This window comes from Bombus bifarius, unplaced genomic scaffold (assembly GCF_011952205.1).
Source record: "Bombus bifarius isolate JDL3187 unplaced genomic scaffold, Bbif_JDL3187 scf7180000007980, whole genome shotgun sequence".
In the NCBI taxonomy this organism is placed as follows: Eukaryota; Metazoa; Arthropoda; class Insecta; order Hymenoptera; family Apidae; genus Bombus; species Bombus bifarius.
Genome location: NW_022884365.1, coordinates 394,894 through 420,949, shown reverse-complemented (window position 1 = coordinate 420,949; position 26,056 = coordinate 394,894). Strand labels below are relative to the sequence as shown.

Here is a 26,056-nt window from a genome sequence, read left to right as displayed (position 1 = left end):
TAAAAAAAACAAACCCTTCCATTCGTTTTTTAAATAATACATCTAATTTATCAATCCATTAGTATCACTATAAACGTGATTCTTCAGTTGCACTAATTAATTCTAATACATAGTCATCCTAGAATTATTATATTGTTTCTCTTTCATCCCCAAGAGATCACATTGCATCGTCACGAACGGTTTTTTAACTTCTCGAGTGTGCTTTACTATTCCAGATTATACACTGATTTCACGAGAGGACGTAAAATTTCATTTGACGAGAAGTATTCCGAAGTCAGAGATATTTGACTCTGATAAATATTACGACTGCAAATTCGACAAACTTTTCAGTTCGTTTTCCAGATAAGACCCTTTAAAAGAAGGATACTCGTACAGAGGTAGGTTTCGTTCGGTATTGGTCCTCGCGTGAATCGAATACGGAAAAGGGGTAGTTTCGAGCCATGTAGCTGGAGAAAACGGTCGAAGAACTTTCGAAACTTTTTTATACGTCAACTTTTCCCGTTTCGGCGTGTCATTTGCACGGGCTACCTTTTTTCATTCGTTACCAAAAACAGAGAATGCAGCCGCGGGGGAGGAAACAAATTTCGTTTTCCAACGAAATCGGGACCAGAGATGGAATGGCTCGATACTCGATACGCTTCGCGATCAACCGCTGGAAAGTATCGATTTTGCGAAGGACCATTGGTCAATATTTCGAATAAGCAAACGCGAATTAGTTCTACGAAATTCAGTGTAGTTTTACATCATAATTCTTCGTTGAAAAACTACTGTTTTATTGTTTGTTTTTCCGGTCTTGTGCCACTCGGGTATTTTTAATTAAATCCTATTACTCAGAATGGAGAAACGTGCTTTAATTAAAGAAAACGCAGCAAACGTTTATAGGATGTTGTAGAACGCGTGAACATTATTTTATGGGCAAATCGAGGCACGGAAGCAACGAAATATCGCATAAACATATGTACATATTTGTCTTATATTATCCTGTTTTAAAATTACAAGTAGTCTTGTATCTTCGCAATTCTTTTTCGAGATTACTCTGTACAATTTCTTTATCCTTTTCCTGATTTTACTGTTTTTCAATGAATTTAATTAAAATACATGTTTGAAATATTTCATTAAAAAATCCTCGTTCTAGGATCATTAATAAAATTATAAAAGTTACACGGTTAATATTTCGTACGTTATGTATAATATTTTATGAATTTCTTTGTTATATTGATAAAAATACTAAGAATACATTTTCTAATGAACTTCGGTGATTTTTCACGTTGTCATGCATACAACGAGAGTCATTAAACTACCGTGGAAAATCGTCTGTAGCTCCGAGATAGGGTCAGAGTACCAACAAACAGACTGAAGGTTTATCCGAACTTTTGGTATATTCGCTTCACCCGTGAGAATATGCACACGTGTTTTGAAATACCCCGTAGGCTTGTAAAACAAGCAGCGAAACGTTCTCCTTTCTGGAGGAAGAGGTAACAGAAAGTTTTTATAAAATCCGCAATGTCAAGCGCGGTTGGAAAATAAGAATGATGCCTCTTACCGTATCGCAACTACGTTAAACAATACTTTGTTTTCCGATTCATTTCCAATCACGCGTTAAACCGCTATCTATATATGACGTATATATAACGTTGATCACATCTATCTCCCGAAGATTATAGCACAATCATCGGGTTTATCGTCGTTTCTTCTTAAACGATTCTAAAGAGCCTTGTTATCGCTCAGAATCGTTTGCAGTAAAGTTCGGCGGCCATAACTGGCTTTTACTATCACCCTAAGCAACGAGGAGAATCTTGAACTATGAAACTCGTCGAAGTGAGCGATAGGTATACACGGTGTCTCGAAATACGTGGAACTTACTCCAGGAATTGGATGTGCTTCTGAAAGCAATAAAGAAAGTTCACGTGAACGTACGAATATATTTGTGCTATTTCGTGAAACATAATCAATTCTATGTTCTTTGATACACAATAATAGTCTATAGGATTGTATAGTTGCGAGAAAAGAGGAAGTGAGCCGAATCTACGCGATTATTGAGATAATTGTAAATCGTTTAAGAATTATCATCTCGTTTTGAATATCAGATTAAGGTATTAAGAGAGAGAACATTACATAAATGAAGAATTTATATATTCAACTTAAATTGTCATTATCTTGTCATAAAATATCATTTTTACATCTCTTGCGTTTTTTCACCGTTATTTTAGCAGTTTTAACGTTCGTATCATTAATCCTTCTATCGCATTTGTTCTCATTTCGTTTTAATTCAAATTTTAAATGAATTTCTTTAAGATTTTCATTTAACTCGCTCGACATTTCCTCAATGAGGTTAGAGGATCGTGGAGAACAACGTATAATTGTTAATTCATCATGCACCAGTCTCCTATAAAGAATGTTCGAAAATTTCAGGAGCATTGCGTTGTATAAATAGAAAATTCCGATTGATTAATTGTTTTCTCAAATCAATTTGTGTCAATTATCACGTCTTATATAAGATCAGAAGATCTTCTGATACTCGTGGACAGACGTGTACGCTTATACGAACTTTTTTCATTGTTTTCAGCTACACAATCGATAATTCCTGAAGTAAGCCCAACATATTACGGGGTACCTTGTATAGCTACGCCAATAGAACGACAAATTGAGTCATTCCATAACTTCGTGTGGTTTTTATCAGCAGGCCTCGCGCTACGTTCACTCGGTTTATCCCGCTAGCTAGCTCGCGCGGCCATTCATATCTCGTCCAACTTCTTATTACTTTTCCCTGGGAAATTTATCACATTCGTCGTGTTCCTGACTATCGTTCGCTTCGTTTCCTCCGCTCCTCCCCACCTCTTTGATCCCAAAAACACGCAAACAACCAGGAAATCCGGGCCTACGAACTTTGATCTCGATATTAACTTTATTCGTCACGAACCCGTGACTCCCATCCTTCTACACCATAAAACGTTTCGCTTGAGAAAATATTTGCTCGTACTTTTCGACCACCGCGAGGCAAAATATCTCTTTCTCGACGGGCGGTTCCGTCCTGTAAAATTTACACGCGTGTACGTTACCGTGCAAGAGATCTGTTTTATTTCTTGCGCGATGGTTTTAACTTAGAAAATACGCGAGAATAACCTTCGCCGACATGTATACGCGTACGAGACGGGGGATAAACGAATAATTAACACGTTCTTCGACGAAGCGTAGTATTAACTTGATCAGGCAACGTTTCGTTTGCAATTTGTTTTTCCCATGTTCTGAATTTTTACTTTCACGATGTTTGTGACTGTAGCATTCTGATTTTTAGCACTGCGTATACAGGTACCGAGTGCGTATTTTCTGGTCAATCAGTTCAATTAGTATGAAATTTGTATTCCTATACTCTGTAAATACATAAAAAAATAAGATTCTTTAAGAGCCTTTATAAAACACAGTTACAGCTAATGTTTCCAACACAAGTCCTGCGAGAGTTATCATCAGTTCAAACATAGTCGATATTAGAAACGTAGAATTATAAAAGTTGCAATCCAACTTACTTGATTTAACATTTTATCGTATAAGCCCTTTTAGCAGAAATCAATCGCGTAAATACGCCGCCAGCATTCACAGTATAATTTATGGATAGCCAGCCATCCAACAGGTCTGTGACCATCTTCTGTCCCATCAGCGTATTACACACTCTGTTTAGTCGAAATCGTCGATATCAGAAAATTCACTTATCCGATAGGTGTCGAGTCTCGTTTCCGATAATCGATATTTCTGTCGTATTTCTCTGTACAATCCTTGCAGCGAAAGTTGTGAACGTCCGAGAATCTCTCTCGATACTTCGCGAAAGGCTAGAGACACGATCGGTCGTTTCACGTTCGAAAGACGATTTGGTTCTCGGTGGTTCGAGGCAGGGTTTGAGCATCCGCGCTTTCAAGGCGACAGCTCCCCACGGTCGACGGTTTTTCGCTTGGACGGCCAGAATTTTCAGCGCGGAGGGACACATCCTAGACGCTCCGCGGAGCGCGAACGATCGCGATGAAACGAAATTATATAGCCGCGTCGATATTCTCGAGCGTGCACACCGGAGCGTGGTACGAGGTCTCGTGAAAACGCTAGGTGAAAATAGGTCTCGCAAACGTTTTTGTTCCTGCCGCCCTGTTAAATGTCCCTTGCTCGTTAAAAATAACATTCAAGCTTTGGCGCATTTCTGTACGGTGCGATGTGCCTAGTAAAAAATGCTCGATAAATCATCCCAGAATGCAAAATTGTACTGGTCTTAGCAAAGCTTTAGCAAATAAATTTCGCACGGGCTCATAGGGAGATATTCGAATACTCGCGTAACTTTATATTCAACATGTCATATACGTTATCAAAACGTTTTTTATGCCATACGATATGATATGATTATTATGTTCATATTAGTACAGTTTGAAACAAATCCGAAAATGTATACAGGCGTTACGAGATATTTACTGCAAACATATGCTTTTCACAAAAATTATAGAAAAATTTATTAAAAAAAGAGTCACGTTCATTTGCTTGGCTATTTAAAGTGACGAAGGCGACCGAAGTCTCGGACCTGGACATTTTGAAATTTGCTCGGCGACTGACTGAAACCTGACATCGACGGTTCGATGTCGAATGTTTAGATTATCGGACCACCGCGAATACCAACACGGGTCCTCGAGAGAGGTTTTCACGTCTTATCGCCTACAATGTGATGGGACAAGACTACAGAATGTAGCGAAGAATAACATTTCCTATAACGGATGTGTATATGAATCGTTATATTAAAGAATAAACGAACTTGTACAATTAAATTGTATAAATTAAGAGTAATTTTACAAATTCTTTAGAAACGTCGAAGTGATCGTAAAGGTCTTTTGCTTCTATTTTTTTTATTATATCACCCTTGCAGATAGATTTATTAGAATCTGATCGTAGACATTACGAACAGAAGAATATAATTATGTATTTGAATCCCTAAAAACTAAACAAACTTTGAAAAAAGAAAACTATTTTAGTTTTTAACATTATCAAACTGCGATCGCACGATATTTCCTAAAAAATACGGTGGCCTGTTTGTACATAAATTGCCCAGAGAGTGCGACATGGTCGCTAAAATAACTTTAGTTTAACCGGTGCACACGAGTCAGCCGAAAAGCCATCGACATCCGAATCCGCAAAAATTTCACGAATTTTATGTTGCGCTAGATATGTCCACGCTTCCTTTGTACCACATTTCGACGGTGTCAAAACGAGTGCAGCGGCAATAGAAAATAACAATTTCGTATCCACGACTCCTGCAGTCATAAAGCAATATGTCCAAGTTTTTCCAGACAGTCATGATATAACCCGTGAACAAAAGTTGTTGGATCCGTCGTGTGGATGATTTTAAAAATGAAGTTTCACCACGTTGAAGAATATTTCTGTACGACACAGTCGTCCTAAATTCACAGCAACGTCTACTGGAAAAGTTAACGTACGCCATTTGCTGCTGAAAGCCTGGTCATCATTTTCCTCTGATTCTGAAGTGACTCGTCGTTACTTCACCTCCCTATGCTTAACTCTCTTTCTTCGCCCGTTACGTTCTCACACGTTACATTTTCGTTTATAGCTGTTTTCTCTTTCGACCATACCGCATCCAGCGGTTGTAAGTCGTACAGTTTGCTTTCTGAGGGGAGCTATGACCCGAAGTTTACCGTAAAACCTCTAAGTTTTCCGTCGAATGGCTAACCCTCGGCTCGTCGAGCGCTCAACGAAACTTGAACCGTGTTTTGACCTTCGACCAGCAACGAAGATGTTTCCGAGAGGGAAAACTACGTTAGGCTTACGAGGGCTTGGATAAACCGAGGGTAGTACGTATGTAGTTTATACAGAACGATTTGTTCCTATTCTATTTGTATGCAATAGGATACCTTAAAGGTAATATGCCGTGTTTGTCATTTCCGAAGGTGTAGAAATATTTTCATAAGAAACAAAATTCGTATATTCAAGAAAGAGAGAGCGAGGGATGATTATAAGAAGACACTTGTAAAAGACTATTTCTTAAGTGAAATTTAAGGGTAATTTTAATTAGAAGAATAAAGTTTTAAATGGCAAGGTAACATGTAAATTTACAATATTTCCTACAGCATAAGTTTAATTTAATGTATTTTAATTTTATGTTTCTCTATGGCAGAAGTGTGTCGAAGTGTTCGGTGACTTATGGTTGGCAGTGTATACGTATATATATTCTTGAACCTCTATTTCATTCGATAGGATCTTCCAATATGAATATATGTGTTCTTGAACCTCTATTTCACTTCTATAGGATCAGCCAATATTACGTATGATATAATATTCTTGAACTTCTATTTCGTTTCATTTATTACTATCTCCTTCAACGATCAGCTAAATTTGGAATTCTGATAAAAAGAATGATTCGAAGTAATCCGCTTCTTTTGATATCGCACAGTAGCAGAAGCAGAAGAGTTATTTTTCTTTCAAATATCAGGATTTCATCTCTAATCGAGCTTTCATAACTTCCAGAACAACAAACAGGTCTAGATTATAAGTTTTCCACTCTACGGTATGACTCTCTGTTTGTTCTCGTATTTCTATACGTACTTGTATCTACGCTACACATTTCTCAGAAACCGCGCGTTTTAGACGAAGCCGTAATAAGAAGAAAATATATTATTAAAATAGTAAGTATTGTGAAGGATAAAAAAAAAGTAACAAGAGATCTCTTTCTAGAGAATGGGCTTCCTCTTGAGTCAAAAGCTCCGGTGTCGCATATGGAAATAGAAGGAGATCCCCTATATAGGGAGAGCGGTTTTCAGGAAATTGAAATTTGCTCGTCCTGCTTTTATCGAATCAGAAGATTGAATGTAGCCTCAATTTTGAAAGGGCATGATACGTAATCTTTGTTCGTGAAATATACGAAGATGTGTCGTTTCAGTAGAACTTCCTTTGATGAATATCTATATAGGTAAACAATCTTTTACAGGTAATTATTAGGTTATATCGTATTTCTCTGAAGGAGAATTAACAATTACTTCTGTGTAAGATCTATTTAACCGTGTGTACACGATTGAACAATGTGTACAATGTTTTGTTTTATTATCCTCTATAAATGGATTAACCTTCTTCCTAATTATTCCAAGGTTTTCATCGTTTTATTAAAAAGTTGCAATACGTTAAAGAGATTCCTGCAGTTAATAAGAGCAATATTTCTATAATATTCCACAAAATGTAATATCGAGAGACGTACGAATTTGTTACGTAACCGAATATCATTTTTTTCGCCCGAACTGATAATTAAACTCGCACGTTAAAACACTTGTTAATTTAAATGCAATTAATCCGATCTATTAGATGCCAGGAAAAGAAAGCAGAGCGTTCAACTATCGATAAAGTGTGTCAGATGAGCTGAATTTTTCATCCCTTTGGAAGTTTCATAAAGTTCGAAACATTCGGAGAATACGAGCGAGTACTTTCTCTATTTCCCTGCTCCTTTAATTCGCCCGTTTACTACCGGAGAATCGGACGATTTTATCGATCCTTGGTGTCCTCTTTGAGCACGGGAAAGTCTCATCGAGATAGTAATTTCAGTTTCAAATTGAAACCAGCCGCGATTTATTAAAATTATTGTGGCCTCCGGTAAAGTTTGCGATGAATCTTCAAATGGCTGCAAACAGCCGTGCATTTGCTTTATACTCGAGCACCTTTTCCTCGGGTGTTCTCAACGTAACTTTTGCGTCAAGTTCTTTTCCTCTTCTTGAAAATTACGAACGTGAGTATACAGGATATTCCTGTAATTATGGTACCACATAGATGATTATTGTGCGTCAAAGAATAAGTCGAAAATGTCGAATAACGTGTTTGTCCCATGACGTTTCGATTTCGAGAAACTCGAACCTGAAAATTTGCCAATTATTTTTTACTTATTTTCGCCTATAGAATAATCTACTGCTAATTATTCCGCACGTTTTTTAGCCGATGATTTTAGTCGAAATTTTCAAATTCGATTTCATCGAGAACCAAGCGTCATAACAAAAACTTTATTGTATATTATCAATCTATTTTTTCACGTAGAATCACCTCTTTGTCAATTGTAAACCTTGTACATATGGGACACTCTGTACATGTATATATACAATATACCAGAATTCAATTTTATTTATATTAGAGCAACAGACAAACTTTTTTATAGTCTTTTTCAAGCTTCTCTCGAAACAAAAATATTCTCGCAGCCGATGGATTCAACAGTATGTTGGACAAGCAAACAAAGAGACCACAAGAGAGAGAGAGAGAGAGAGAGAGAGAAAGCAGAGAACAGAGTAGACACATATGTATATCTGCCATGCAATACAGAGGAGTTCAATCAAAAGTAAACGAAAAGGGAAAGGGTATATTGTCGGTTGGCTGGCGCGCGGCCTTTTTCCAGTTTTAAAACGACGACTCTTTGAGACCTGGACGACACGTATAGAGAGATGCTCCTGTCGCAAAATGCCCGAGGGGCAGTTACGTGGGTGCATACCTAATCAGAGAGACGTCCTGCAGAATGCTTGAAAGCTTGGAATCTCGTGATTCTTCCCATCGCGTGCCAAGACATTCGCGTACTTTTGTTGGGCATATTCCTAAAGGACAACGCAAACTGTCATTCTACGAGCGTACTCGTTCTGCTATGCCGGACCCCTTGCAATTCAACACGAGAGGAAGGCCTTCTGTTGCATGAAAGTATTAATTTTCCAGACGCGGGAGCATTCACATTCGTGTGCATCGGTCAAAAGTTTCCGCTACCGGTTGGAAAGTTTCTGAATGGAAAATTAATGATCGTGCAGTTCGCGAAGTGATCGTGTAAAGTTTATGATTCAGGCGAAACACGATCGGGTAATTATAACGGCAATTAAGCATTTAAGCATCATTGTATTATAAAATAAAGTTATATTAGCTATACAAATTAATGTGATTAGACACAGTAGCGAAGTGTTCGCATTACGTGTATACAGGAAATTGCTAGCTGTTCAAAACTGTCAGGTCATATTTTTCACGCGAGAATACTGGGATAATACGCGCGTTAAAAGGACGTCGTATATGCTAATGCTTTATACACTGGTGGTGTGCCGATTTCACTTGGCCCGTAACAAGCCTGAAGAGCCGCACAGAAAAAAAGGAACGCGCGGTTAGAAACGGGGAAGAATGTCTAACGACTAGAAGATGAGCAAGTCTGCTGATAAGACGAGCCTTTACAAACTCAGCCGGCTAAAAGACGCTGGCAACAAAGCTGAAGAGAAAGAGAAAGGAAACGTTTCAATGTTACGGAGAATGAACCCAGCCTTTATCAGTAATTTGTGATTCTCACTTGCTGTCTTTTGCTTTCTCTCTCGAACTCTAGCAACAGTTCTCGGCTTTTTCTTCCACACCTTGGAAACGTTTCATGCTAAAACACCCCTTTCTTCGCTCATCGTCAAATAGAAACGAATTTTCCAAAGTTCTTAGCGGCTGTTTCTAACTCTATTTACGCGTAACTAACAAAGTGTACCGTATTCTGTTTAATGAACGAACTTCCTTAACCGCATCGACAGATATTAAATTCATCTTATGCTGGAAAGTTACGACTATGAAGCGTAATGTAGTCTTGCATCTGGTTAAACAGTTCGTGAAAACCGCAGAAAAGATTTTAATATGCAGAAAGTGATATAACTTCGAGAAGTTACGGTTACCCATAAGGATCCTTATTATTGTCTTTAGGAGCCTCTGCTGTTTGACAATTAATTTTGTGACATCTATTAGCAAAGAGAGAATAATCAAATGCCAGTGAACTGTTCGCGACATGACATATGCAGATATTATATTTTCTCGATTAAGCATGCGCCGCACGTTAGCATCGTTCGATGATCGTGCTAGAAATATGTATTTTGAATGCAGTCGGTTTAACATCCGAGCAAAAACTTTTATGAGACAATCGCAAAAACGAAAGCTATTAGCTTGTCTAGCGATTACTCGCTGGCTTGACAGTAAAAGTGAAATTGCTGGAGAAATAGCTTGTATTATGCTGAACAGACTGTCAATCTATTTCGTTGGCAGTCGTTACACGATTTTGTAATTAGGTTTCCTCTGACAAATGACAAGTCGTTCCCTCTTTGAGTGACACGCCATGTTCGCTGGGACGAAGAAAAGACAGTTAAATAGCAAATTTTGGGTAGGAGACAGTCTAATCTTATTACTTTGATTGAGATAATTTGGGAATCGTGGTTACTAAATGAAAAGTGAATTCGAGGCCGATGTCCTATATTAAGTAACGTTATTTTAGATGCATGATGTTATTTCATAACAATATGATATATTGTTCAATCTTACCGAGTTGTAACTTCGATAAAATCATAAAATTGCTTATTTTAATAAAATGAGATTGAAACGTTTCAAAAATGTACAGCTTGCAAGTTCACAATCTAAAACCGTCGACCGAAAGTTTATTTCTGTCGTTTTACAATTTTGATGAGTAATGAGTTTTAAACGTTTAAATGAATAAAATCTAATTCTATTATTGTTCAAATTTTATGGATTTCTGGATATTTCCAGTATATTAGATAAAATAATAAAATGGTACTACGTAAGATTGAAGCTCGTTTTATAAAATATGTCGTTTCTTCATATTCCTGCCTGTTTTCAATATCGTTTGACGTCGCCTCATCTCTACCATACGAAATTTACACTTACTCTAATAATAAAACAACATCCAAAATACAAATATATACATACGCTACACAATAGCCGTCGAAGAACGCGAGGGCGTCAGAAATAGTCATCTGCAAAACGACCGAAGTTTCCCGTAGTAATTCCCAAAGTGGCAGTTCAATTTTCCCGGTGGATGTCGAGGCGACGTCCGGTAATTAAATCTGTAGCAAAGCTGGCCGAGCAGAAAACAAGAAGGAACTCTAGTTGGTTAGATCGGCCGGTTTTCCCTTCCACTGAACACGGAGAATCGCATAAAAGAAGTTGACACGCGAGGGACTGTAAAACATCTCAGTTTTTGCACGATTAATCGAAGTCTAACCCCAAGGCGTGACAGAAATCGCGTTTAGCTCCAATTAGAGTGGCGCGCCGAGTTCCTAGCGACTTTCTGTGACAGAGCAATCATTGTTCTCGAAACTTCCGCCTGTCTCCTGAGTAGCACAATATATCCGTGGATCCGTCTTCTGTTCCCTTTACACTTTTATCCTTCTTTCTCCTACTTACTTCTTTCATTCCGACGGATTTCATCTGAACTTTCTCGAGGCTTTTCACCGAGCGTGAAGTCATATTTTATACCGACCCGTTTCTCGGCTGCATGAACGAACAATAACGTGCAAGTACCGGTTCTCAAAGTGTTCGAGAGACCGCGAAAAGTGCTTGCAATTGTATGGTGATTGAACTTACGAGTTTCAGTGCTGGATTAACTCTTTAGCGGGTTTGAAAAGGGCTTGTTACTGTACAGATATATCGAAAGGTTGGAGACGTTGAATTTTATATAATTAGGTCCTTTCGAATGTTAGGAAAAGGTGTTCCTATATTAAAAACGTGCGTTTCTTTTAAGTACATTTTATTCTTTTAACGTCTTCTAAATTGGTATTAGAATATTTATTAGTGAAAGATAATGTGTTTGTATATTATTGTATTTTGTCAGTTCTATGAATTTTTGCTGCGGAATATTTTACAGACAACAGTCAGGCTTACATGATTTTTTGTGAGAGGCTGTATCTCCATTCGTAGCTAATCCGTGGCAATTTGTACTCGCATGATCGCATGAAGTTTGTTGGCGTAAACTTTGATGGATCCGTCGACGTAGCAAATATATTAGCGTAGTTTGCGAAGACGATGCAGCGCCATATACGTGATGTACTAATGAGAGAAACAAATTGTATTGTTCTCGATGCAGTTGTCGACGAAATTGCTAATTAGCAGGACCGTGGAAACTCCGACATTCGTTAATTCGCCCAGTGAATTAATTCATCGTTTCGGTGTTCAAGAGATACGAATTAATCACGGTAGAATCTTCGCGTTAGACGTGTTCTTGTTCCTCGAGGAATTCTGAAGCTTCATTCAGAAAACGGAAGGATCTTTCATTTCCTCATCTTCGAAATGGCTCGACGACGCGACGCGTCGAAATTGACGATCAATAGTTTCCGCCTCAACGATCCTGTAGGCAACAGTCTGCACAGATTTGTCGTAGAACCCATCTTTTTTTTTTTGTTTTATTTTAACATAACCCCGGTGGAGAGAAGACAGAACGCGTCAAAACTCCCTTTTTACCATTCTCTCGTGCTATTGTAAAGCCCCTAGTAACGTAGAAAACAATATTGCGACCGAACGTCTCTATCAAAACTGTCGGTTACTACGTGGGTCGAAGCTTCCTTGAATTTGTAACCAGAGAAACCAAAAATTTACAATCCTATATTTTAATAACGTATATATATATACATAAATTTCTCTTCGATATTCGTGCCTTTTCGCTGCTTTGTTCTTTGCTATTTTATTCATATTCTCGTTCTTGAATATACAAACGTATCATACGCTCATAGGAGGAATATCATGTCATGCTTGGATATATGGATAGCGACTGATATACAGAAATAGCGATATTGTGAAATTTCGAATATAATGCGGAAATATCGGGATTACGGGGAAAAGATCAAAATGATGGTTATGTCGAAAGCTTCCGTGCGCAAATTAATTCCTGCTACGAAAAGGGAGAGGTTAAGAGCCGGGGATAGAGGATCGTGAAAATGAAAAAGCCGAACAGATTAATAGCCGGGATATTAATTGAAATTCATCAGCGTGGAGCGGAATATCCGACAAATGCTCGTTCCACGGATAGATGGTACCTGTAACGCTGTTACTACTGTTACATATTTGTATTTGTCGCGTATCTTTCTTTTTTTTTCTTTAATAATCTATTACAATGTCAATCGCTTGTATGGCTCATTAACGACGTAAAATAATGAAAAGTCTATAGGTTACTATATAATTTAGAGGATTTTAAATAATTTAGTAGCTCTTGTATCGATTTATTTAAGAATTGTGCTTTACAGTGAGCTTTATATCGAATTGTTGTCTATACGTGTATATGGCGCATTTATCTTACAGAACTGATCTTTAATTAACAACTAGCGTAGGTTTGTTGAAAATCAGGTATCTCTCGTCGCGCAACTGTAACGCTATCCGACGTGTAAGCAAAAGTCGAGTCGACTATTTGCTTTTCAGGACCTGTATTCTCTTATCTTTCTCTCTTATCTTTCTCTCTTTCTCATTCTGGTATAATTTTATCAGTGTTAAAGGAAGTTGAAATGAACAAGCTTATTATTACGCGAGAAATGGAAACGGATGGGAGAGCTGGTTATCTAGGAAGAGATAGAGAACGACAGAGAAATATAATGTCGTAAGCACTTCGCGCAGTGTAAATTTGATAACAGCCGACCGTTACGTGCCGTTTCTCATCGTTCCGTTTAAAGTCGCTTTAATTCCCCCAGAGAATTTAATTATAATGTTAGTGGCGTTTCAACGGTCGGTATCAAGCAAGAGTTCGCGGTGTTTCGCGTCGGAATTTTCCACCGTACGAATCGGAAGGAACCGCCGAGGATTTACGACGAATGATTTATGACAAGTATCTGCGGGTGTTGCTGGAACAATGTCTGCCCCTTTAAATGTAGCCGCGTATCTCTATGCGATACAGCGAGCCCGATTAAACTTGTACCGGTGTTCTCTTTTTCAATAGAAGGCCACTGTAGGATCAGTAGATCGGAGGAACTGAAATTATACACCATCGTGGATGAATAAAATACGATATATTTATTTCTTTAGTCGTAGATCCTGTGGAAATTGTGTCTCATTTGTTTCGTTTAGTTCTGCGAGACCTAATTTATAAGATATCTGAGTGTTGGAAATTAATATTTTCTCCATCGAATCAACTTTCTTTCGTATTAAAACGTCAAAAGATATTGTTTTACCGTGTTTTATTACGTCCATGAATAAAATACGACGCTTTCTTATACACAAGGGAGAAATAAACGTGATAAAAACAGCCCACATTTTTGTACAGAGAAATTAAACTATCGCCTGCCACTAAAGAGACGGTAGTTTCTTAAGATTGCAACGGTCAAAAATATCTTCGACGACTATAATTTTTAAAGTACGATATTATATAATGAAAATCGTTTAGAAAGCTTGTTTCTTTAATGTATTGTTATACGAGTTATCTGTTACCGATGATAGGAGATGCTTGCTTATGAACGTTGCGTTTGGCTAAAAGTAGTAAATGCACGCGTTCAGACGTACGCGTCTGACTTTTTCGAGAAACTCTACTTTTAGATTACTCTTGCGCGACGCGACACTTGATCAAGTCGTCACATACGACTCTCTCAATGCTCTATTATTCCGTGCTCTTAAGTCTTGTCTAGACTTACAGACAATTGCTGTAGACATGTACATATTCATAAATCATAGACACTATCTCTTGTTCTCCATTTCAATAACAGACAGGTTAATGTATTTGTTCATGGAGTATTTCTGAATGTATACGATTGTATAGAGATTGTCTGTTGACTATTCATAGAAACATTGTCTATCTCTAGACAATTGCTGTAAGTCTGTATGATTATCTGAAGATACCAAATCTACAATGTAAATGTTTATTTTAATATTTATTTATTCTCATTGTCATGTGCACTGATCAGTCTAATTATTACGACACCTATAAATATCTATTAAAAAATGAATGCTTTTCACTGTTTTTATTTCTTGACTATTCGATTGTAAATCTATTATTGCTTTTCAATTATATTGTCTTATAATGCAATATATTAACTAAAATAAAATCTATTAGAATTTTCTATCAAATGAAACGAGTAAGCGTCTTAATATTTCTAACTGGGAGTGTATAATATCAAAATCATTCTTTACTCATTTACTTTGTACCATTGTATTTGTATTATTATATGTAATTGTGTTTTTGTTATACTAAAAATTCATTAATGTATTAAGCGACCCTTTAATACGCGACCACGAATAAAATATATTTCATCGATTTTACATGCTGTACGCTTAGTATGGTTGTGATATCAGCGAGCCAGACTCAACGTAGACTTCGTCATCACGTACATTGACGTTTATATTCGTTGTACGGTTTGTTTCGCGCGGCACGAACACGGTCCAACACTCTATACGATCGTGGCAAACTATAAAAAAATAAATGGAAGCGGAACGCCACGAAGTGTAAAAAGCAAACCGTACATGTGATTCGAAATATTTGTACACGGTTCGTTGATAGAAAAATATATTTCTTTGGTGTTGGTTCTAACGTTGCGACAAGTTTCATTTTTCATGGTTGTAAGGGTTATTTTAATGGAAACACTGGCATTTTATTTAATAGAATAACCATTCAAACAAGATAGAAAAATGTTTTATGGCGTAGTAAGGGAATAAAACACGATGAAAAAGAAAAGTACATGCATAAATTCATATTATAAAATATATACATAAATTCATGATATTTCACTTTGAAATATACAATTACATAAAATGTATAAGCTTACTATAATATATAAAACGTCCAATTTTTAAGACCCCAATGAATTCTAAAAAGGAAAGATCGATTCGTGTATGTAAAAAATTTTAATGAAACAGTGAGAAGGAAAATTCTCAATTTTAAAATGGTAATATGAAATTTTGGAAGAATATAAAAATATTTGCTGGGACACAAAAAATTTCAAGAAATGACGTAACAGAAAATAACAGAGAGAAACGTAATAAAATCCAACATTTTATATGTTATAACCTAATACATATAAATATTACAAAACATATAACGATGAACCAGAAAATTTACATTTAAATCCCATAGCAGATTTTTTTGAAATCAAGTGTTCTTTGATATGATAAATTCCTTGAATCCTGCATTGTGCGCATAGATCGTCACATTAAACATGTCACGATAATCGGTGTTCTTGTGACTTTAACGCGAATATCCCTGTCCTATGTTTCATGCTGTAACGCAGGGCACTACAGATACGTTCCTCGTCTCTTTACCAGGAAATAGAGCAACGAATATCATTACGTCGTCTTTCATCGTTGCAAGTGTCAAGCAAGTTCAGAAAAGTGGAGCGTCGGCTAAACCGTACGACCTACATATTTCAGTAGCATGTGTTTCTTTGCCTCTTCTATAATGTCACAGAGTGCTGGCCGTCCTATTTACAAACATAGATAGTAGATACTAGTGTGGGACATCTTTTGTACAGTTGTAATTTCTCTATAAGCGATAACTACCACGTCTTTTTAACCAAACCTTTATACCGATTTAACGTTTCAATGAATGACCCCGCAGAAAATTTTTATGAATATATTACATACATTATGAAAAAACTTTTTGATACGTTACTACCACTGGTAATGAGACACGGCTGTCATGATTATTGCAGCAAAATTTGAAACGAACGTGGGAACGTATATGTAAATAAGTTGCAAGGTGTATATTGCAAACATATTAAAACTTTGTATATAGAAAATTAGTATAGCATGAATAGTCACCTCAGACATATATATGTAATTCATGCTAAAAATAACCTCACTAAATATTGAGACTGATTAGTGTAAAGGATAATTGACCATTTAAATAATTTTGCGATGTTAGTGAAATGTAAAACGAATTCGGGTTTGTTTCAAACTTTACCGATGTGATCATGATAATCGTATAAAATAATTATATCGTATGATATTTCATACAAAATGTTTCATATCACACATATACTATATTCAGAATAAGTTTCCACGAGTGTTGGAGCCTGTGCAGGTCACAGAATCGATACATTTAGCTTTCGGCGACATCTTTCTCTTATTGAATGAACAAACTCAAAAACACAGAATTCTTCCATTCCTTTTTTAACTACATAGAAAGACTATGTCATCGTTGTTTACGGAAAGACTTTATCACGCCGTAAATTCTATCCCTGAAGTTTCGTGGAAATTTTTAGCATACGAATGGGTCGTTTCTTCGTAGACCAATTTCGTAAGAGCTGGCATCAAGAAACAGGGAGGGTGATCTCACGCAAACTATGGCTTCTCTATCAGTTTCATATCAAACCACTACCAACCAATTGTCATCGGTATATCTTTCGTTCCTATTGACCCAAATCATCGGCCCTCTATTTTCACAATCGCGTGCTCTCGGTCGTTCTTTTGGGACGCGTCACATTCGAAATTGCTTTGATCTCGTTTGAAGCGTTGTCTCGGTCGTGCCGGGCGTTTCGTATAACGTATTAATCAAAATGAAAATCAGAATTTCGCGGCTAGAGAGTGAGGTCGGGTCGTAAGGGCTGCGGAGGTCCGTGAAGTTTCCAGAGGCGCGATTATATATCTTTCCCGGACGGGTTGCGCGTGAGTGCTACGTTATTCTCTAGAGCAGGCCAATGTAGAAAGGAAGGAGCGCGCACAAGCCCTTGTAGAGCGAGGATAGCGACATCGGAGAAGGGCTAGGCCGTAGAGAAGCCGGAAAAGTGCTCGCGCACGTATACACTGTGCCCGTTTCCGGAACGTTTTATCTTTTTGGCACGGAATATAGAAGTAATCGCGCCTTATATTACTCGAAGAAGCTCTTGTCGAGGCTAGTTTAAAGTGTTTTATCATCGTTGGACCGAGAGGCCGCTATTACTTCGCCAGCGTATTTTTTAAACCCTGTTTTATCTTGATTCTTCCTGGCCATTTTCATCCCACGCTTCTTGTTCCGCGAGTAATGTCTTTCACGAAACCCATCGACGCTAAGAAGCTCACGATGAGAAATTGTCCGGCTAAGTTCTCCTGTGTCTCCTTCCACTCGGTCAATCGTGTCACACCTCGAGTTACAACCGCTTCAGAGCGTCGAGTACACGACGACCCGTATGAACAAGGTAACGGGTACGCACGATTCTCAGAAACTCGATCGTTGTTGGCTAGGTGATTTTAAAGAGAAAGGCAATCTCTCTGGTAATCCTCATTTTGTGAAATTTTTTACTTATCATGATGTTGCGCAAGTTCACGGTAGAGCAGATTAGGATCCATCTTTTGGATATGCCACGGTCTTTAATTAAATTCGTTGAAGAGGAAGTTTCAAAGTTGACAAAGTGTATCGCTTGTATTATCGCTCTTATCGGGGAAGAGAAATCAGCGGAGGTTTCTACGCTGCTCATATACATTATATATAATTTTATTAATAATTACCGATAATTAGTATTTTTAACAGGATAAGTGCTCTCGATACGATAAGAACTCGAGTTGTCTGTAATCAAATATTCTTGTGAGCGCATGAAATGAACATCGAATTCATCGCGTATGGCACATCTGGATAAAAGCGTTTCGACTTATCGGTCGTTGGAAAATGCTTCATTACAAGTATCGGCATTTGAACAGTTTTTAAACCGCCGTAAATTTTACGTCTATATTTTCTACATAAACGTAATATTTTTACTTCCGTTTTGGAGAAACGTGCTTTTTCGATGAAAATAAAAATTGAAAGGTTCGTATTTGAACGAAGGAAGGTTTATTCGATTTATTAAAGTCAAGATGTCTTTATGCTCGTGGAAAATACTTTGTTGCGCGTACATTTTTTATTGAACCAAAGCAGTCGGCGAATATTCTCTAAAATATATGACAGAGTTACGCAGAATAATAACATCGATAGAATCAAAATTTTACGAATAGTAGCCAATAGAACACTTTTTTTCGAATAAAAACCACCGTGAATTTTCTCGGTTCACCAATTTTCATAAACCTCGGAGCTTTATTTACGCTCCGTTAATCGGTTCTTTATAAACGTTTGCTATACCTACGCCGAACACGATGTTTGGAGATGGTGGCAATCGAAAGCAAATATATTTTTCCTTCGGATTTACGTACGATGAGTGTGCGACCAGTTTGAAAGAAGATTTTCTAAGATGGGACGCTTATTTTATGGAACGCTCCCAAACATGATCGCAGATTTTCTCGCAAGTATATGGCAATTTAGATGGCATTCTTGACACTCTTATAGCGTACACTTTACCGTCTCAGCAGATATCAGAGAAATTTTTGAAAGTATTATTGAGAATCGTTCTGTTACTTTTTCCATATTCCTTATTTATCGATACATCCGTTTTTCAATTTCTTCCTAATCTTTTTACTGTCTATCCAATTCGAGATTCTCGAATTACACACAACTAGAATCTTGTTTGGTTCATTTTTTTTTTTTTTTTTTTATCAAACTAACCTTAAGGTATATTGCTGTTAGTAAACTAGCAACTTTATCAGCATCCTGTAATATAGTAAGATTCATTTCTAAGAAAATTTTCACGTAAACGGTCACGGAAACAAGGGTTATGAATGTGTCTTCGCGTGAAAGTAATTTCGAGCGAGGCAATTTTTTTTACGCACGAACTGCTTTTCCTTGTTGGCATGTGTACAAGCATGCTCGTATGAAACTGCGAAGGGAGACAACATTTCTGCGCGAAAATTTAGTGGAGGTTTAGTTACAAGGAAAAATTCCAGGAGATTAATCTGCAAGATGCGGTTGTGTTTATTGCGGTAGAAAAATTTTGAATCGCATCTCCTTTTCGTCGCTCTTCTAATTTTTTTCATAAATATAAAACGCTTGTCCGCGTATCTTTTTTATGTTGCTCGTATCTCACCAAACAGAAACAAAAAATGACGCTATTAAATGTACACTGACGATGAAACAAGTCTACCGCGGAGTATTGCATAAAGTTCTCGGAAACGTCTCTCCGAGTCAAAAATAAAATTTGCATATGCAAACGCGTGTAATTGCTAGGAACAGTTTACTAACTGAATATAGACGTACTGGATACCGACCTATTTATTCCGTCTTTTAATCAAAGAATTTTCCTCATATTGCTGTTGATTATGAAACGTAATGCACTTAACTATTGATACACAAGATATTATGTAGCTATTGATTAAGTAACTAAAACATGGCAAGAGATAATGAAAGAAACATTATTTCCTTAGTAAACATACACATTTGTCTTTACCTTTCACTAACGAAACTATAAAAATGTACCATAAATTTTGAGATTATTTGTCGACGAATGATCTCTCAAACCGTAATTGTTCTCATTTGGTTTTAATAGTGTGTAGGTTGCAAAAATTGTATATTTTATACAGAGCTAGAGAAATCTACATTTTTAAAGTTTCTTTACTGAAATAACGCAGTAACACCGAATTTAATTTAATTTATTTAATTTCTGAAGCATCTCGTATCTCGTATCTTACCGAGATAAATGATTGATCAACGTCTGCTTCATAATCATTGTGTTTTTAAAGAAAAGAAGTTTCTGACACTGTGATCAATTATTCAAAAATTAATGAAGGAAGTGCCCCGGATAATTAGCATAATGCATAACTCTTTCGTTGAATATCGTACCGAAGAAAATTTCAGAAGCGGATGAAGTCCCGTTATTTTGTAATTACGTAATGGACGCCAGTGCTAATCTTTTCTCCGATGTTGACGAATATTACACGCTTTCTCTGTCTCTTCGAACGATCCTTGTTAACAAATCGTACACACGCTCGTGGTAGTTCACGGTGAGAAAACAATTTGTTTTGAATTTCATGTTCGTACCTGACTAAAAGCATTTTATTAATCAAATAATTTATAGGGTGTTATGTGAAAACCGACATGATCTCCGAAAAAATAACACAAGAAAATGTATGGAGCACAAACGATAAATGGCAAAACAAATATATATAATATACATATATTTGTTTGTTTGTACTTGCTACAAGGAAATAAAAGATTCATACCTAAATATGCAGTTGATTGCATTATTTTTCTCCGATGCTAATATTGCAGCCGTGATTGTAACTATTTCCAATTGCTTTCGAAACGTTTGAAAAATAATCGTTTGGGTTAACATGGTTTTCAGAGGGAAAACACAGTTCTGTTAACGAACAATACGTTTTATTCTCTTTTTATAGCCTTAAAATTCTCAAATAACAATTTCATTGGTCGTATCAAGCGAGCCAATCGGTAACATGTATATGTATTTAGATATATTCGAAAGAGTAAATTGAAAAGCACAACTGCTGTGGTAAATTGAAAAAACCAGGCGAAAAAAGAAAATTACTAATACAATATAGGATACAATCGTAATTATTACATTTATTGAAAACGCAAGCCACATACAGTATACACATAGTATTCGAGATTCCAATTTCTAGTAAATCCGCCTATCGAATACTGTTAAAATCTTCCCACGAACTTCCCTCGTAGTTGAGAATTCTATTGTCCAATGTACACAGAGTTCCACTACTTTGACCCCGGTTCAAGGCTTTGTATCTTCGTAGCGATTCAACGGGATTGTTTGTTTCGCTGTTTCGTTGAATTAGCCCTTCTCTAGTCGAACGGATTACCATACAATCGCAACGTGCGGTTGCATACCAAACAACAGCAAGTATCCCCCTTAAACTTCGCGACTACTGCACAAGATTTGTTCTTACATACCTCCCTTTCCTAGTTCGATGTAAGCTTACGATTTTCCTTATTGTTGCTATATAGAAAATACAAGGAGACAACAACTAACCGTAAGAACAATAGACCTTGCCTTCTCTGTTTCTCTGACTGCGTTTTCATCCAGCGTTCCGCGAGTTGCCCGCTATAACCTACACAAAACGCAGCTACCTCGAATCCCAACAAAGTAATAATTAATCCTAGTTAGTTTAACGTGCTACTTGGGTCGTTCCTGGATTCGCAAAGACGTCCGCTGAGCGCAAAAGGGGAAGAGGGCACATTATAGACGTACGAAATGCAGGACCGGTGAAACTTGCGTTATTAAATCCAACTACATGGCACAGAATGGAGCTGGGCTCGAGCAGAGGATCGTTGCCACACTTCTGCTAAAGCTGACTTTACCGACGAGGATGCGAGGCAGCCTGCCAGATATCGTCTCGCCTACCTAGAACCGAGCTCTTCGTAACTTTGTCCGTCTTCTGTGGTCTGTGTGTATATCAGCCCATTTGTTTCTTGTCGAGTAGATATTACATACGGTCGTTGGTGTACCCTGAACACTATTCGTCCTTCGATCTTATTAAAGCTTCCAGGACGAGTCTATCGAGATATGCTTCATAGTTTTAGCAATCGTTATATCATTACAGGAGTTTATATTTCGACGAGGGAAAGATATTTTAATAATATTCATCCATCGATATGAAAAATCTGATAACACGATATACAAGTTTATTAAATCTTTTGCTACTTGTTGGAACTGTTAAATTCTATTTGAGGTAGAAATTTTGCAATGATTCACATATGAATGCTCTTCAGGCCAGATCGAAGTCACTATGAATTGCCTTGTCGCCGGTTACAGCCGTACAAAAGCGCAATTTAGCTTCATCAATCAATAGGAATAGTTATAATTTAAGTAAACTAATATTGCATCCCAATCGAACGAACCAGTAGATTCGAATCTGGAACAAGGTTCCTTCTAAAGGTCGAACAATTTAATCCTAAATTATGACTTCGTATCTGTCACGTTAGCCACGTGCCCGTGCATCGTTCGTACGTGCCAGCAACTATATGCTTTGTCCATCGAATGACATAGTCAGTAACAAAGTGAGGAAAGAGAGGGAACGATAAAATATCCAATGTTTTGCTAAGTATTTGAAATTCTTTTTCCTTCTGTTTTTCTCGATCGTGTATTTGGTTATTAGATAATTATCGATAGTTTGTATTATTAGCTTCCGAGCCAGAATTTGAAGTCGATTATTGTATTTATTTTATATCTTTGCATTATATAATTGATATGTAATGCAATTGAATTAACAAACAATTTCATATTTGAGAACGCTAAGGTGATATTGGAAAAAATTATAGAATTCATTTTGCTAGTTCGAATATATTAAGTTATTCCTTCGTTTCGAAAAAAAATTAAACGAATTACTCCATTACTCTGATTCACATATATCTTAAATAGAATTCTGAACGATTAGAATGATTGTTCTTAATAGACTTTTCTACTTCTTTCATACTGTTTCCTTAGTCGATTTCGATAGTAAATATTTTTTAATAGACCTTTTAATTTAATTTAATTTGAAGTCGATTTATTTAATTTTATTGTATATATATATATAATCTTTCACAGGTTGCAATAAATCATACTGTGTTGTATTTCCCGCGTGAATGTTCTATAGTATCGCCATCTCACGACTTTTATCAATAATTTTTATTGTTTCTAAAGAAGACGCCATTATTAGTTCGGTTTTTGGCGCGTAGCATTATCGTACTCTTCAAACAACTATTTTTCCAAGTAATTTCGGATTTATTGCAAAGATTTTCGAATATTTATAAAATGTGATACAGTTTATTACTAGAATACATATATCAGCCTTCGGTAACACACAGTATAATCTCTAAAATCAGTTATATTGCATTTCGAGTATTCGTTGACGTTCAATGTAAATAAAGATACATATACATACATTCGGAAATTAGTTAATTCCACACGACCGACTTCCTGCGACATAAACACACATCCCCACCCTTGGGGCGTTTGTGAGACGAACGGGTCGCGGGGAGTGTCATTGCGGTGTCGAAAGTCGTCGCGTAAGGATCTGTCAATTTTCGTTGTTAGCGACGTATTAATTAATTGCGTAGTATCTTCACTCATATTCCTTCCTGCCTTCGTATGCTGTTATTAGGTTCGTGTTATTAACAGTTGTTCGCTTATTAATTTATTATACGTTATTATGACAAAATTAAATAATATTTGAAATTACTTTTCGTTCATTTTCCTCTCGATCGTATGTTTGGTTATTAGTTTTCGAATTAGAATCTGAAGTCGATTATTGTTTCTGTCTCATTTTGATTATAATTCTATATATTTGTTTTAAATTGGTGATTTTCTTTTGTGCAGATTGCTCGACCATAGCGGGACGATAACTGGGAATTCAAAATAGCGTCGTTTGGACGCCATGATGATCAACAGTTAATTTGTCAACTTCTCATGGAGATTGAGTCAGGTTTGTTAGAATAATAAGATGTTTTAATTATTGTAACAAAAGCAAACTGATACGTACGTTTATATTATCTTTTCATTAGATCATTGGTAATACAATTATGTATTTATTGTATAATACATATTTGATACGCACCTTTGCACTATGTAATTAATATGTAATATGATTGAACTAACGAATAATTGGTGGACACGTTTTTATTCGTCGGTTCACTAAACGAAGAGGAAGTGCAATCGGCGTGTCACGAACAAAGCAATGCACGTGCCGCAATTTTTCGTGCTACCGATTGCGAAAGGTGATGTCGTATTGAAAAAAAGGGAATAAAAGACCAAAGGTAGGGGCAAAAAATAAAATAGTGCCAGGCTGTGCAAAGATCCAACCCGCTTTGGTTCCAATGAAGTGCTATTTAGTTGGACTGCGTGTCCTATTACAGGCTCTCGTTCCGTTTTATAATGCAACGATATTTTCTGAACGTTGCCCGATAAATGAACAGCAATTGTTCCCCTGGTCCGCGTTTTCTCATTCCTTTTATTCCCCCCCCCCTCTCTCTTTGTTTCGTTATTCTCTTTGCTTCTTTCTCGTGCAATTTCCTTTTGAACTCGATCATTCGACATATACAAGGTGTCCTAGTAATCATGGTACGGTTGAAAAAGAGTGATTCTATATGAAAAAGTGTCGGAAATATGGAACGAAATTTGTTCATACGACGTTTCGATTTCGAGAAAATCGAGTTGGAAATTTATCAAGTATACTTGAACTTGGCTAATTTCAGACTGAATATGACTACATAAACGACAAGAGGTTATTCTACATGTGAAAATAAGTAAAAAATGTGGAATAATATTTCTTCACAGAAATTTCCAATTATTTTTTCACGTAGAATCATTTACTTACCGACTGTACCATTATAATTGTGACACCCAATATATCGCGAATATAGGAGCGGCGAGTAAAACGATGCAGTTCGTGGCAGTAATGATTGGAGATGGAGTCACGCGATCAGCGATACTTTGGTTCTGGTGTGCATGCGGCCTTAATTATTTTTACCAACCTTTCATCCCAGACAATTCGCTACAACTCCCAAGATAATTTCCCACTTGGCGAATTAGCTTGTTCGCGGCTCGTGCTTAACGCCCATCGACCACCGATCTGGCTGTTCCATGTTCTCGTTAAATGGCAATCCAATTGCGTTATTATCCGTAAAATGGGATTGCCTTTCGAAAGATCGCCGGGGCACTCTTCATCGATCGCTTTCGTTTATTCGGGATTAGTCGGAGAAAGTGGCTATGGTTATTTAAGATGGATTGCTTAGCTGGCAAGTGGTTCGAATAAGGTTAACGAGCGTCTTAGTAGCTAGTAATTTATAGTTACCAGTAATTGTCTACCGATTTGTTAAACTGAATATCTAATAACGATGGCATTAACTACGATAACGTGCAAATTAGTAACGTAGGTTGCTAATATTAATCATTGGTTGAACGTTTGTACGAGGATTATTTCTTGATGGAAAAATTGAAATAATTATAGTATGGCTCACGAAAGTACTTCAACACATACTATACAAAACTTTTATGTGTATATATTGTGTATGTTATATAAAATATCCTGAAATTCTGTTAGCTCTGTAACGAAGCACGACTACCGTGGTTGTATCGATAAAAGTTGAGGCGAATCTGAAAATGTACGTAGAAGTCGGAAGATATTTATTGCAAACATATATATATTTAGAAAACAATAGTATGTGCCATAGAGATGTATCTTAAGCATATAATAAGTATTCCATTAAATAATTCCGCTAAAAAGTTGTTCCACTATATATTGATTCCTATTAATATATCTATTGAATCGTTTAAATGCTTTCACAATTTTTGTGAGATATACCGTTGCATTAAATATATTGTAGCTGCTATGTACGTTTTTAGATTTGTTACAAACTTTACCAACATAATCATGGCTATCGTTGTATAGGATCTTCTGTTTTTAAGCAATTTGAAGAAATAAGTCAATATCTTACGATTTATTCTGTATTAAATATTTTACTCCAAAGTCGCTTCAAAATTGGCATACAAAATCCTTTATCTAA

The 26,056-nt window shown here is 36.7% G+C and overlaps 2 protein-coding genes across 8 annotated transcripts in view; one reads left to right on the top strand and one right to left on the bottom strand.

Moving 5' to 3' along the window:
- The window catches only part of LOC117204777 (lachesin-like), a 186,313-nt gene that overhangs the window by 35,472 nt on the left and 124,785 nt on the right, over positions 1-26,056 (bottom strand). The gene's annotated exons all lie outside the window — the stretch shown is intronic.
- Positions 1-26,056, top strand: part of LOC117204776 (myelin expression factor 2-like) — a 92,307-nt gene that overhangs the window by 60,127 nt on the left and 6,124 nt on the right. For 3 of the 4 annotated variants that reach the window (XM_033442505.1, XM_033442503.1, XM_033442502.1), the window contains one exon: positions 23,871-23,976. The gene's annotated coding sequence lies outside the window, so the exon portion shown is untranslated. Of the gene's footprint in view, positions 1-23,532; positions 23,656-23,870; positions 23,977-26,056 lie in introns of those variants that run through there. The other variant, XM_033442504.1, reaches the window with a different exon arrangement.